An 8680-nucleotide genomic window follows, 5' to 3' on the forward strand; every position below is an offset into this window, starting at 1 on the left:
GACTGAGGACTGACGAACCAGATGGCTACACCAGGCTCCAATCTGATCTGGCAGAGTTTCTTCAGCTGGATGACCTTCCAAATGCCAACCACTTTACAGTGTGGACCAAAACACAAGAGGGACCTGTCCCACCATGTCAGTTCCCAGCATCTGTCTTTCTAGTCTCTTGTTGCTGTAGAGGAGATAACCACTCTGAAATGCATCCATCCCAAAGTCTGGTCAGGTCATGCAAACTGACTCACTGTACTTACACCTGGAAGCCATCTGCTCATGATACCAGAAGGTGCACACTCTCCTACCCTGATGTAATACAGGCATCCAGCAACAGGACCTCCGTAATGCTATGATGGACCGTGATAGTAATGCTATCATAAAATGCTATGATAGTAAATTCCATTGTCTCGACCACGGTCGAACAATAAAAAAGAACAAAAACCAGTTAACAACTTTGGTTCATCTTGTGTAGCTGGCATAACGTTACCTTAAAGCATATCTGCAACAATGTATATATTTTCCGCTTCTAAAAGATGTCAAATGTTGAAAAGTCTTGAAGTTGAAATGACAAATTCTAACCTGTTTAAAATACTTCCTTTACCTGGTTTTTTGAGGGTGGTGGTGGAAATCCGCTAATTTGATAAAATCTTAAAGATCCTTTTTATAAATGATGTCCCAATTACCTTTCAACTATGAAAAAATATAGTTCTAGCTACAGATTCTGTTAAGCATTTCAATGGCCATTTTTTACATTTGACGGATATTTGTCCTCATCTTGTTTTTGTTAACACAATGTTTCAGCTGATATACCCTCCAGCCTTCATCAGGTGTCTTGGGGAAATTTTGGACCTGAGTTCTCATTCCCTAAGGTATTTTTCGATGTTATTATTATTATTCAGGTCACTGCTTGGAATCGAACTTGGAATCTTGAGGTTAGTAGCCCACGCTCTTAACCACTATGCCATATGCCCATATAACAATAATGATAATAACATCGAAAAATACCTTAGGAATGAGACCCCAGGTTTGAAATTTCCCCAAGACACCTGATGAAGGCTGAAAGGTATATCAACTGTAATGTTGTGTTAACAACAAACAAGATGAGGACAAATATCCGTCAACTGTAAATAATTCATCTCTTAAATATAGAACTGTATTTCAATGGCCATCAGGTATTCTACTAACACCACAGATTCTGTGGAATCATCATCATCGTTTAACGTTCGCTATCCATGCTAGCATGGGTTGGACAATTTGACTGAGGTCTGGCGAACCAGATGGCTGCACCAGGCTCCAATCTTGATTTGGCAGAGTTTCTAGAATGTAAATTCTAAATAACATAGGTGAGAAAAAAAAAAATTATCTCTGTCTAAACCTGGTAAAACTTTTATACCATAAAAAAAATTCAAAGAAGCAGAAGGATATTTTAGTTATTATTTTAGATGTCTCTACTTTGAATATCAGAAATCTAATAGTCATGTGATCAGGGCATATTTTCAAAATTGGAAAAAAGAAAAATAGCCAAGTCAAAAATTTTAATAGCAAGAGTAAAAAGTAAAATATTAATGTAAACCAGATTCTTAAGCTCTCTTTTTTTTTTGTGGGTCAAATGGGCCTTTTACGATAAGTTGTATTCCCAGCAGCCTTTAAAATGAATTTTAGCAAAAGACCCAAAGCAGGAATGTGATGAAGACGAAACACCAAAATCCTTGGGTTTACAACAAACTGTGCTTAGGTAAGCAATGAAAGAGAGATAAATATAGCAACGATAGCTTGAGCAAGTTTATTAAAGTATCAAGAGTGAAAAGAATAATGTGTAACATTGAAAGACTGATGACGTTAATTAAACTCAAACTGCACATGGTCCTAATTATGTTTATATATATATATATATATATATATTTTTTTTTTTAATCAAGTGAAATTAGTCTTTTTGAAGTACAGAGACAGATATTAAGAAATTTATAGGTTCGACAAAAATATGCATCAAATATGATGAAACAAAAAATGTGAGTAATTAGAATACAAGTGTTTATATGAAAGAAAAATAATTAACTTTCAAGTGTTCAGTCATTTTGAGAAGCTATCTATGAAGGCGTTTCCCCTCTTTTGGAATTACAAAGGCAGCAGGCGAAGACGATGAGAAACAACTGAAATAGAAATGGAAATAAACAGGTGAACATACAGGCATCTCGTTAGACAAGCATCAACGTAAAAATAACAGGTGAATATACACAAGTCTCAGGATTAAATTCACAGAGTTGAATATATATAGTTATCAAGGTTAATAAGAGATGACTAGCACTATGACCCGGCAACGCCGGGTCATAGTTCTAGTGCATGCATATACAGCTGCGTGCGTGCGCACATACACGCGAGTACTGTCCAAATCTCCGACCAATCACATACAGCTAGCTGGCATTCAATTGGCGTATCAAGTTTCGGGCATTTTGATTGGGTTTTGGATAGAAAATTCACAAAAAAGTCACTTCTGTTGAATTTTTTAATGGCTTTGTAGGGTGACTGGGGAAATGTAAAGATGTGCACGACCACCCTTGGACGGTTTTGAATGACCATTGAAAGTGCGAGCCCTCTAACTGAAAAATTGTGGTTTTGTATAAAGGACACACACACACACAGACATTTTGCCGTTTATATATAGAGAGATATCAATACATAGGCATCAACACATGCTCGTGTATTATTTATTTTTAAAAAATGGGGGGGGGGTGAGGAAACTGCACGTATGTTACATAACTTAGAAGCAGCGGTGCGGATGTGCCAGCACACACAAGCTTGAGACATGGCTGCCCTCATGCACTTCTCACGAGGAATTCCGGAAGGAGCTTCGTGAGACAAGTGCAGAAACACTCCGGGGGGAGGGGGGGGAACAGAAAACTGTTCAAAAATCAATTATAGCCGTGACTTGATCAATCCCTATGGACATCTGAAAAAGGGATTTTTATATTCCGAAATATTACATCAGACTATGGATGGTTAAATTACAACGGTTATTCTAGTGCATTGTTGTGCCATTCAAGACACATCATTTTTTACAAACAATACACAATGCTTCAAGCAAACTACAAGACTCTCCTAGAGGCATCAAAGTAAATCCACAGAGCTTACAGCATCCAAAGATGCTAGGAGATAACATTTTCAGAGCTTGTACTAAAGTGGTGCCCAGCCCAAACATCAGTAAAGTCCGAACAAGCTACCAAACCATATCATGAGTATAGTAGAAGACACTTGCCCAAGGTGCCATGCAGTGGAACTGAACCCAAAGCCATGTGGTTGGTAAGCAAGCTACTTACCACACAGCCACTCCTGCGCCTGTACGGCACATGGCGCCACGCAAGTGTTTTCACTTGGCACCGACACAGGACTCTTAAAGATCAATCCTTTTCACCTGGGGGAGCAGCCTTAACAATTCTGCTGTGGTGGAAGGGTCTTCTTGAATACTTTACAGCAATGCTTACCAGTGTGTGTGTGTGTGTGTGTGTGTGTGTGTTGTGTGTGTGTGTGTGTGTGGTGTGTGTGTGTGTGTGTATGTAACAAATGAGAGAAAAAGAAAATAGAATTCTCAAGATCCTTTATTAACAATTGCTTCAACACACCTTGCATTGGTCTCTCGCAGGTATATCATCATCATCATCCAGTGTTTTAAATCTGGGTTTTGTCTCTGTTAATGGGGGTGGTCGGATCTACTTCAATGCCATAGCAACCACCCTCACACCATCTCACCCTGTTTTGGGTGTCCTCCCTTTTCAAGCCAACCCTCCCTTATCTCCTCCTCCACCTGTCCCCTCCACGTTTTCATCAGTTTACCTCGCTTTCGCTGTCCATTTACCTCCAATTCAAGCACCCTCCTCATCCCCCCCCTCAACATATGCCCCCATACCACTGCACTCCATTCGCCCTTGCCAGCCATTCCACTCATTCCTCCAACCCCAGCATCCCCCATCAAATCCTCAGTCCTCCTCTCATCAAACAGCTTCACACCACACATTTCTCTCACCATTGCTCTCTCGGTCCTCCTAAAAATTTCCATCTCTCTCTCCCTCAAACACCCAACTCTAAAATAGTTATTTATATACAAGTAGGGTGTGATGGGTAAATTGTCACCATTTTATATTTTCAATTCACACATTTAAAAAAAAAATTTTGTCAACTACACAGCATAGTAGGGTTAGTTGGGCACCGTCTGTAAGAAAAAGCGCTTGGTAACAAAAGGGTTAAGAAATTCAAAAGTGAGAACATACCTGCACCAGAATAATAGCGATGGCAATGCCAATGGCTGCAGGGAGATTTTTTTCGATAGTTTCTTTAACTTTTGTATAACAGCCTGGCCAATCCTGAAGATATAAATTTATTATTATTATTATTATTAGAGACAGAAGCAACAACATCAATCTGCTTGTAATGATGTTCTCAGCTGCTTTTCTTGGAATATTTACTAATCTATTTACACAGCTAAAACAACATTTAATAATCAACTTATGATAGAAATTCAAAAATTGTTTTCTTTTTGTTCTAATATTGGTTTCAGATTTTGGAACCAAAATTGGAATTCAACAGTTAAAAGAATTATAGTTGAATATTGCTTTCTACTATAGGCACACAGCATGAAACTTTGGGGGGAGGGAGCCAGTTGATTACATCGACCTCAGTGCGTAACTGGTACGTATTTCATCGACCCTGAAAGGATGAAAGGCAAATTCGACCTTGGCGGAATTTGAACTCAGAACATAACCGCAGACAAAGTATTTCACCCGGTATGCTAACATTTCTTATTTCTTTACTACCCACAAGGGGCTAAACACAGAGAGGACAAACAAGGACAGACAAACGGATTAAGTCCATTACATCGACCCCAGTGCATAACTGGTACTTATTTAATCGATCCCGAAATGGATGAAAGGCAAAGTCGACCTCGGTAGAATTTGAACTCAGAACGTAGCGGCAGAAGAAATACTGCTTGGCATTTCGCCCGGCATGCTAACGTTTCTGCCAGCTCGCTGCCTTGTTATAATTAAATTTTACAATGCATTTAATCTAATGCTCTGATGAGTGTTAGGTTAAATTTCAAGGAAGGGGTAAAATGATTTTACCAAGTCAAGTGCGCAACTGTTGTTTATTTTATTAACATCAAAAAGATGCAAGATAAAAAAAAAATCAACCTCAGCAGAATTTGAACTCAGAACATAAAGACAGACGAAACGCCATTTAGCATTTGCCCAGCATTTTAACAATTCTGCCAGCTCACAGAAATGGTTTGAATGATTAACAAGCTTACTGTTTCCCAACAATGTGTTTCTAGGTTCAATCTCATGGCACAGAACCTGGGGCAAGTGTTTTTTGAACAGCCTGAAGCTTCACCTGCAATTTGATTCGGGGGTTTCAATAGGAAGGGGAAAACAGTGCAGACATCAGTCACGTGTGTGTATTTCACCAGTCATCATCATCATCGTTTAACGTCCGTTTTCCGTGCTAGCATGGGTTGGATGGTTCAACTGGGGTCTGGGAAGCCAGAAGGCTGCACCAGGCTCCAGTCTGATCTGGCAGTGTTTCTACAGCTGGATGCCCTTCCTAACGCCAACCACTCCATGAGTGTAGTGATTGCTTTTTACGTGCCAGGGGAGGCTGGCAACATCCACGATCGGTTGGTGGTTTTTACGTGCCACTAGTACAGGTGCCAGGGGAGGCTGGCAACGGCCAAGATCGGTTGGTGCTTTTTACATGCCACCGGCACAAGTGCCAGGGGAGGCTGGCAACGGCCACGATCGGTTGGTAGTTTTTACGTGCCACCAATACAGGTGCCAGGGTAGGCTGGCAATGGCCACGATCGGTTGGTGCTTTTTACGTGCCACCAGTACAGGTGCCAGGGTAGGCTGGCAATGGCCACGATCGGTTGGTGCTTTTTACGTGCCACCAGTACAGGTGCCAGGGTAGGCTGGCAATGGCCACGATCGGTTGGTGCTTTTTACGTGCCACCAGTACAGGTGCCAGGGTAGGCTGGCAATGGCCACGATCGGTTGGTGCTTTTTACGTGCCACCAATACAGGTGCCAGGGTAGGCTGGCAATGGCCACGATCGGTTGGTGCTTTTTACGTGCCACTAGTACAGGTGCCAGGGTAGGCTGGCAATGGCCACGATCGGTTGGTGCTTTTTACGTGCCACCAGTACAGGTGCCAGGGTAGGCTGGCAATGGCCACGATCGGTTGGTGCTTTTTACGTGCCACCAGTACAAGTGCCAGGGTAGGCTGGCAATGGCCACGATCGGTTGGTGCTTTTTACGTGCCACCAGTACAGGTGCCAGGGTAGGCTGGCAATGGCCACGTTCAGTTGGTGCTTTTTACATGCCACTGGCACAGGTGCCAGGGGAGGCTGGCAATGGCCATGATCGGTTGTTGGCTTTTACGTGCGACCGACACGGAAGCCAGTCAAGGCGGCACTGGCAGTATTAAAAAAAAACAAAAATCAAAAAAAAAAAAAATCGGTGCATTTAAACAGAAATACACTGCATTTATTCTGTCACTTGCCATCAGAAATGCAGGAAGCCAGTGGTTGGCAACTTAAATGTAAGCATTACTGACTCCGTACTGTTTAACGTCCACCTTCCATGTTAGCATGGGTGGGGCACTTTCACAAGAGCCAGCCAGGCAGAAGCCAGCACCGGACTTCTGTGACTGTTTTGGCAGGATTTTTACAGCTGAATGCCCCTCCTAACACCAACCACTCATGGAAGCGTCATCCAACCAAAGTACAAATATATGGGAAGTTACCACCTGTATCATCTCTTGTGAAAGGTAGAAGAGTCCAGTCTGCTGGACATTGTTGTAGAGCTGAAAACGAGGTAATTTCTACTCTTCTCCTCAGGAAGCCATCTGCTCGCAATACCAGAGGGCGCACACTCTCCTACCCTGATGTAATCTCCAGGGATACAGGCATCCAGCAACAGGACCTCCATAATGCCATGATGGACCGTGAAGTCTGGCGTAGCATGGTAAATTCCATTGTCTCGACCACGGCAGAACAATGATGATTAACTGGTAATGGAACAGTAACTGTGTATTGTTGTATATATCTTGGACCTTGCCACCTCATTGGTTTTTTTCCAAGAGTTTCACTTCTGGAACTCACAAACATACTTTCAGGCTTGTCAGTTGTCACATATGTGACATGGTGCCAAAGATCCCAACATCACCATCAAAATATAGGACCAGACACTGCAACAGCTTGGGTTTCAGAGGACCACAGCTCTTCAATATCCTTCCTAAATGCCTGAGAGACCTTCACGGTGTGGATGTGGGTTTCTTTAAGACCGTGAGGTCTGGCGTAATATAGTAAATACCATTGTCTCGACCACAGTCGAACAATGATGAGGATGCTTTTTATATAGCACAGGAAAGGTCAGTAGTGCTTTTTACGTGGCACAAGCACAGTCGAGAGGAGTGGTACTTTTTATGTGACACAGGCAAAAAACTTACAAAAATTAACTGAAACAGGAATATATCAACAACAATCCTTATGTATAGAGTTCAAAGTATTACAGTCAAGAAGAAAAAATACCTGTAACATGGATGATTTAACTTTAAAATCTGATAAATTTATCATTTTGTACTGAGATTCAGTTAACTGGCTTCCCTTAACCCTTTAGTATTTAAACCGGCCATTTCCGGCCCAAATATTCTACATGCTTTTATGTTCAGACTGGCCATATTCAGCCTCTAACACCTACCCTACAATGTCATTCTAAAAATGAGCAACCACATCATCAAAATCTTAAAGCTACAAGATAATGCATGATTACTTCAAAACAGTGGGAATCAAAAAGCATTAAATTTGATGGAGTACTCTGAGTATTAAAGGGTTAAATAACATCCTCCTCACACATGGGGTTTCTTAAAATAATATAAAAATTATTTTCACTTCTTCATAATGGTGTAAACTTAAATTTTCTGTAAATTTTCCAAAAACAAGTCTTACCATATTGTCACACCTGAAATTGTATTTAGCTACGTCTTCTGGCTCGTCAATACCACAACAACTGTTCTGGAAAAAGAAAAAAAATCAAAGACTCAATCATACATTGATTATAAACGCCTATATTTTTATAGATTTTCCTCTATTCAGCTATGTCGTCTCATTGACCTATCTCTGCATCTATCTATATGTATTTTTTTTTTTTATTTATCTAGTTTCAGCTCACAAGCTGTGGCCATGCTGGGGCACCACCATTAAAAAAGTCCTGGAGATGTATGTATACATTCATGTATCTTTATCTCTCTATCTCTCCACACAACACACACACACACACACACACATATTTGTCAATCAAATTATTACATTATTCTAATAGGTCTAAAGATTTATTTCGTTTTGGGATTTGGTTTGCAAGGTTCTTTATATGAGTTCGTGTGTTGAAGCATATTCTATTGTGTCTGGGGAGAGTCATTTTCTTTTTGTGCCTTATTATGTAACACACTCACCGGTAAAATTTCCAAAGAGTCAAAACTATTGAAAAGGTTGCAAGACGCAACGAAAATTTTAGGAAAATAAAAATCTAAAGATTTAGATGATGGTTTAAACTGTTGACTTTTTAAAATATTAATCCATTTTAAAGTGAATCAAGAAACATAACACATTGATGAATGTAAATGAGAAACCTGTTGTGAACTGTAAA

At 40.6% G+C, this 8680-nt stretch overlaps 1 long non-coding RNA gene across 1 annotated transcript; it reads right to left on the minus strand.

The window, feature by feature from the left end:
- Positions 1 to 1527: 1527 nt before the first annotated feature.
- On the minus strand, positions 1528 to 8096 carry LOC115228095. Its single transcript, XR_003883185.2, has 3 exons — positions 7984 to 8096; positions 4257 to 4349; positions 1528 to 2144 (listed from the first exon to the last, which is right to left on the minus strand). It is a non-coding gene; the product is annotated as an uncharacterized LOC115228095 (long non-coding RNA).
- Between the last annotated feature and the right edge of the window lie 584 nt (positions 8097 to 8680).

The sequence above is a fragment of the Octopus sinensis genome, unplaced genomic scaffold, assembly GCF_006345805.1.
Source record: "Octopus sinensis unplaced genomic scaffold, ASM634580v1 Contig09395, whole genome shotgun sequence".
Lineage (NCBI taxonomy): Eukaryota > Metazoa > Mollusca > Cephalopoda > Octopoda > Octopodidae > Octopus > Octopus sinensis.